Raw genomic sequence first — 7,280 nt, 5'->3', positions numbered from 1 at the left:
AGTTACTGATCTGTATTGGTGGTGAGAGTGTCCACAAATTTGACCTCTAGTTTCAAACTTAAAGCCTTCAATCTCTGTCTTTCCTTGGCATACACTAAGAATTTTGTACTTGAGCCCAAATTATATTTTCTTCTTTTGAAAATAATTTAAGATACCAGCATTGTTTTTGCCATTTATTTCGTTATTTTTCTAGATTTTTTTAAAGTGAAGTTTTATTAAAATGACTTCAGATTCTTCATGTTCCCCCCTTTATTTTATTAAACTCTTGTTTTCATTTCTTGTTCTATCTAATTTAGGCTCAGGGATAATTTTTTCCTCTTAAGAATAGCCTGTACTGATCAACAAAGCATTGTTGTGTGAATTGAAATTGAGGGTATCATTGGCAAAAACAAAAAACCAAAAAAATCCACCCCAAACGAAAAAAAAAAACCAAAACCCAACACAGGCTAGAACTAGTAGGATCTGTTCCCAATTTTATTTTGATATTGGCTGGCACATAAGTGTTCATATCTTCAGTTCATTCTTATTCTTCAAATCTTGTTTTATAAAGATCAGATATAATAAGTAGTCTTGGTAAAAAATTGCTTTATTAGTCTTTTATATAAAATGTTCACATTACTGTTACCCAAGTAGATAAAATAAATGGGGTTTTTTGTGTGCCTCTTTTAGGCATTTATCTAACAAACTATAATTTCCATTGATAAGATCTGATTCTTCAAACTAGCAACCCTTCCATTGGCCACTTACTCCCATTTATGCATTTTTCACATTATGTTCCTATGAAGAAACATTCCTTTCCCCTTTCCATTACAACCCCCCCCCCCCCACCTGGGCCCCTTGGGGGTAGTTATCTAGCTGTGAGTGGAGAAGAGGCTGGGATTTTTAGTGATCACTCTGTTGTTAGAGGTTTGATTTAAGGCTCAGGTCTTCTTGGCATATCTGATTGCTATGTTTATTCACGAAGGCTGAATGAAAGCATAGCCATTTATGTCCTTTAAACTTTGAAGTAGTATGTTTTAAAAACTCTGATTAGTAAAGGTGCTTTTTTCACATTGCATAGTTGTTTTTTTTTTTCCTGCTGTTCCTTAACTGAGTGGTACTTATTTCTTCTTCTTCTTCTTCTTCTTCTTTTTTTTGACTCCTACAAAAAAATACTGTTCTGAAAATTTTTGTAAATATGGAACTTTTCTGTTATTGACTTCCTTGGTATATACGTCCAACAGTGGGATCACAGAGTCAAAAAGAATGAACATTTTAATGACTTTTCTTTAAAAAAAAAACAAAAAACCTTACCTTCTGGCTTAAAACATATACTAAGTATTGGTTCCAAGGCAGAAGATTATTAAGGGTGAAGCAATTGGGATTAAGTGACTTGCCCAGGATCAAATAGCTAAGAAGTATCTGAGACCAGATTTGAACCTATTACTCCTGTCTCCTGGCCTGGTTCTCTATCCCCTGAGTGACATAGCTGCCCAAGTTTAATAACTTTTCAAATAATTATCAAGTAATAAAAATTGTTTTACCCAGTGATTAGACCAATTAATAGTTCTACCAAGAGTTTGCTCATGGGCAGGTCTTCTCATAACTCTCCCAGTATTGACTATTCTTGTCCTTTTTTGAAACTCATTTTTGTGAATTTAAAGCTGAAATATTTCGTAATTGATTGGATTTTAATTCCTCTTATTTTTGGTGATTTGGAACTTTCTTCCTTGAGGACATTAATAGTTGGCATTTCTTCCTTATTCTTTTAACCACACTATGTTTTCAGTATTTAAAATGCAAAATAGAAAGGTAAACAAAGATTCCAAGGCAAGTTGTTCTAAGTGTTGAATATTTATGTATCCTTGGAGATGCATAGCTTCCCTCTAGCAACCCAATAAAGCTGCTTACAAACAGTGATAATGATTAACTCTTTAGAACTTAGTACTAAGTCATCTCTAATGATGATTTTAAACTATAATCAAAATGTGATTTAAAAATCACTAGTAAGTCTAAAAACACACTAATTTGTTTTCTTCCCACAAATGATGTTTTCCTGCTTTTTTGCAATGTTTTCTCACAGCTTGTGTAAGAGTAAGAGTTACTATTGTGTAAACTGAGTCCGTAGGCAGTGAAGGGATGAGCACCCACATGTGGTTAAGAAGAAAATTTTGAAAAGGTAGCTAAGGTGGTTAATTAGACAAAGATGCAGATTTGAAGTCAGGAAGTCTTGGGTTCAAATCTGGCCTCAGATATGTCCTAGCTCTGTGTCCTTGGGCAAGTCACTTAGCCCCAGTTACCTAACTCTTACTGCTAACTCAGCCTTGGAAATCATACATGGTATTGATTCTAAGACAGAAGATAAGGGTTTAAAAGAAAGTAGTAAGTTTTGAACCAGATTTTGAAGAAGAGGGATAGTATAGACAATGAACACTAAGGCTTTAGGAAGAAAGATGTGGAGGCAGAATGAATGTCATATTTTGAGACTGATTAAGTCTTAATCAGTGAATATTAATTAACTAATTAACATTAACTAATAAGTGAAATTAATACATTAGATTGTAAGATCCTTGAGGGTAGAGGCTGTCTTTCGCTTATTTTAGAATCCATAGCATAGCCTGGAACACAGTGTATACCTAATAAATGTTTATTGATTAATTGATATTAATCATGCTGGGCTCTTAGCAAATGTTTAATAAATGATTGTTGGAAGAGAAGGTCTGTGGGGCAGCTAGGTGGTTCAGTGGATAGAGAACCAAGCCAAGGGAGACTTCAAATTTGTCCTTAATTACTTCCTGCTATGTGACCCTGGGCAAACCATTTAATCCAGTTGTTTAGTGCTTACCACTCTGCTGCCTTAGAGTCAATACATAAATCAGAAAGTAAGAGGGGTTTTTTGTTTGTTTGTTTCGTTTTATTTTATTTAAAGAGAGAAGGTCTATGTGGTGGGCAATAAGAAATAAGACTAGAATACCAAAGGAAGAGCAGGTAGAGGGGAAGGTGGGCCTTTCTGTAGGGCCTTGAATGCTAGGTTAAGAAATATATACTTCATGTAAGTCTACAAAGAGTTCTGGGCTATTAAAAAATGGATGTTACGGGAGATGGAATCCTATTCTAAGGTCCCAGTCTTGGGCTATGACCCATCAAAGATTCTAGTGCCCACTGGGAGAGGGGGGAGATAAGAAGGTAAGAATAGTTGAGGGGAGTAAAGAATGTTTATTTTAGTAGGAAGAATTAAATAAAGTTGTGTTTACTATCAAGAATTAATTGCTTCTTTTACTAAAATCAGAAGGCTTAGGAAGAATAATTAGCCCCATGGGGGACAGGAGAGAAACCAGCCATAGGCTAAGGAAACTGTGGAGTCTCTGTTGCAATAATCCAGCTCCCAGGTCAGCAGGTCTTAGATTGAAGCAGGATATCCTGAGGTATCCAGGATACCTCCTAATTCTTAAGTTCATTTTGCTACTTACTTTGAGCATCTTCCTGCCCCGTAACAAATAAACATTGTCTAGCAAAACAAATTTCCACACTGGCCATGTCGAACAATGGTTCTCATTATGTATTTCAGTCCGACACTTCTGTCAGAAGGCTTTTTTTGCCATTTTTTTTCAGTGGAGTTCTCCACCTATCATTCTCCTTCACTTGTCCTTTAATGTTTTTCTTACTGATGAATGACTAAAAGCCTTTCACTATTGTTCAGTCGATCTTGGATTTCATTTTGTTCTTTTCTAAAACAACTGTCTATGAAAAAAAAAACAACTAAAAGTAAAACTCCCTTCTTTATATATATAACCATCCTCCTAGGCTCCCTCATATTGGTATGCTAAAGAAATCCCTTTGATCCATTGGCACTTTCTCTAATTTTTTTGAAAACTGATGAGGACTTAACGGAGCCCAGAACCCTGCCACAGTGAAGGTGCACTATGTGGGTGAAGCCTCCAGAGCAGTTTATTAGCATCCTATTTCAGTGGCAGCATTGTAGGGCCATAGCAATGTCCATCAAGAGATCTAGGTCATGGGGAGCGATACTCCTGATTCATGAAGTGGCATTCTGCTCTCCTATTTCTGTATACTGCTGTATACATAAGAAATGCTTAATATTTTAGAATTCTTTCTATTTATTATTTATCAGCAAGCATGAGCTGTCTAGCTTTTATTTGATTGGGAGCCAGGGCTTTTATGACTGGATACCAATTTTCTCACTGTTCCTTTGACCTAGACTTTGTCCTAGGAGGATATAGCTAGAAACAGGGAAAGGGTGCCAGTCTAAAAAGAGCCCTTTCTGCCTAGAGCTGTTAGAGTGAGATCCCAATTAAATAGTGGGAGTACACAATACATGTAGCTAAGCTTTGATATTAGAACACATGGTTCTTTTATCTTATTTATAAATTACTTTCCTAAGGTAATGAGCTTGGTAAAGGCAATTTAATTACATATAGAGACAAAATGAGAGCAGTCAGAACATGAAGACCAAGCCAAGTGCTTGGTTTGATTGAGGGATGTAGATCCTTGCCTAGCTGGGCCTTGGCAAGTCCAGCTGAAGGCAGAGCTATAGGGTAACTTAGAACTAGCTGTCTTGATATTCCTACAAAGAAGAAAAAGCAATTTGACTAATATTCACAAGTGCCTTCTGGTTTTGGGGGTGGTAGTGGCAATTATATTAGTATGATTATTACTATGGTAACAGAAATTACCCCAGAAAATAAGGAATCACACCCAAGCTTGTTCCTCAATTTCTTCATTTATTGTTTTCCATACCCCAACCCATTTCTATTTATCTACCCAGTGCTCTATCCATTGCACCATCTAACTGCTTGTGTGAATTGAATATAAATTGTACTCTCTTATTTCATTTGAAAATCAATTCTTGATACCAGCCACATCCTTTGGCCACAACTTGTGGCTACCTGGAATTCTGGGATGGGACTGGTAGAATTCCCCATGCAATGGGTGATGTGTCTAGAGGTCAGGACTTGGAACTGGACTGAGGTTTTAGTTTGTCAAGTCAGAGGGTGCTAGGGGAGGGGTGGGGTGGTGGCAGCAAAAATGGGCTATATAAGCAAATAGAGAGGAAATGCTGGCTCTCTCTATTCCTGGATGGCAGCTGCCCTCTCTCCCTTCTCTGGAAGGCAAGCACAGTCTTATCTCACTTGCTTATCTCAGCTTTATCCTGGGAGCCATTATGCTTACATCATGAAAGAGGAAGCCTGGTCTCTCTCTCTCTCTCTCTCTCTCTCTCTCTCTCTCTCTCTCTCTCTCTCTCTCTCTCTCTCCCTCTCTCTCTCTCCCTCTCATAAATAATTATAAATTAATATGTGAATCTCCAGAGAATTTGAAACATTACATGCTTGTAGGATGTTGAAACATGTTTAGGTCATGACACTCTCTAACAACCAATATATTAGCAATAGCTTGAAGCTTCATGCTTTCTGAAAATTTGACAAGCATACCATATATTACTTCGTTCAAGGCAATGACAGATATTCACCTAAGATAAAGTTGCAATTTTCCTTTTTAAAATGTTTAATTTTGTTTCAATACAACTGATAACGAGAAACAAATAGAAACAAAAACAAAGCATCTTTCTTCCATAAAGGAAAACCATACCAAATTGCATTCATAAATAGTTGGATATTGTAACTATATGCTTTTCTAATTTGTCATTTGTTGAAAGAATGGAAAGCTAGACTTCTGGTCTGGATGATGGAATAAGGTAGGGGATTGCTTAAGATTTCCTAAATTCCCCTCTAACCAACTTCGAACCAATACCTCTTAACCAATCTTGGAGTGGTGAAGTGGTTTCCCAGTCCAGGACAGCTTGGAGGAGTTTTAGAAAAGGTCTGCTTCATGGTTGTGGAAGGAGAGTGTAGTCTGAGTGGTCAGCCTCAGCTAGCCAGATTGCTTACCATTTCAGGGAGACAATTTAAAATTTTTTTATAATGTTAAAAAATAATTTTAATGTAACGGGGAAAAATAAAATGCTATTGAAGTAATGGAAAGTTTTGTGCTGTTCTTTTAGTAAGAATGTAGGAAAAATTGTCTTCCATTCTAATTAGTCAATGTTTTGTTTCAATTTAATGGTTTTATTCACATGAATTGGTTGATATATTTCTACTTTTTGAATGTGTTTTCATCATTCTGACTCAGTATAAATCTTTGCACTTCTCTTTCATATTTACTGCTTCTTAAACAGAATAATATTCTATTACATAATATATAGGAAAGCCAGTTGGTACAGAGGATAGAATGCCAGGCCTGAAATCAGGAAGATCTAAATTCAAATCTAGCCTCAGATACTTATTATCTGTGTGACCCTGGGCAAGTCATTGAACCATGTTTGTTTCAGTTTCCTCATCTGTAAAATGATCTGGAGAAGGAAATGCCAAGAAAATTTCAAATGAGGATCATCACTACTAAAACATCTCACACTTTATTCAGCCATTGTCACATAGATAGCTTGTAACTTTTTGGTATTACAAATGATACTGGTATGAACATTTGTATGTTCATAGCAGTATTATTTGTATTATATATGTATATATACGCACACACATATATATGATGGAGAATGGCAGTGATGGAAACAAGACCATCAAACTCTGAAATCTTACATTTTCTCACCAGTTAGCACTAATTAAACATCAACTGCAAATCCTGTAGTTTCAGCATTAATCAAGCATGAGTTGCAAATTGATCAGCTACCCATCCTGTGACATCAATCACCCGTCCTGGATCTGATGTGTTCTATATTGGGCATCTGTTTTATGCCTAATTTGTTTCAGTAATTACTCATATTATTCTTTATTTACTTTAGTTCTGAACTGTTAAGACAAAATTAATTACTTATAATAGACCTCATATGTATCACATCCCCCTCCCCATGCCTATCATTGAAGAAAACATTCCAGAAGGGTAGTGAGACTTCTCTCACATTGACAAATGATGACAAGGGGACATTGCGGGAACATGGGACATGCATACCAAATCCCAAACACACACCTCCACCTGAAAACTGGCCATACCCTTTTTCCAGAGTTTTTGAAAAGGTGAAGATTTCTCTGGAATGAGAGATGACTAGTCCTCCAGATCCTAATAAATATGCTAACCCTGATCCACAGAGGACAGAAGCTTCTACACTACAGATGGGTTTGCTATTTCACACATGAAGCTGTTACTGTACAGCTAGAGTCGCTACTCCAATACCTATTAACCCCTCTAACCTCCTCCCCTTAACCTCCCCCACCACTTTGGTGAAGACCAGCACTTTTTGCATACTGCACCCCTCTTCTAAGTGCACAAAG

The sequence above is a fragment of the Monodelphis domestica genome, chromosome 5 (assembly GCF_027887165.1).
Source record: "Monodelphis domestica isolate mMonDom1 chromosome 5, mMonDom1.pri, whole genome shotgun sequence".
Taxonomy (NCBI): Eukaryota; Metazoa; Chordata; class Mammalia; order Didelphimorphia; family Didelphidae; genus Monodelphis; species Monodelphis domestica.
The sequence above is the reverse complement of the archived record's forward strand: the minus strand, read 5'-3'. Positions refer to the sequence as shown.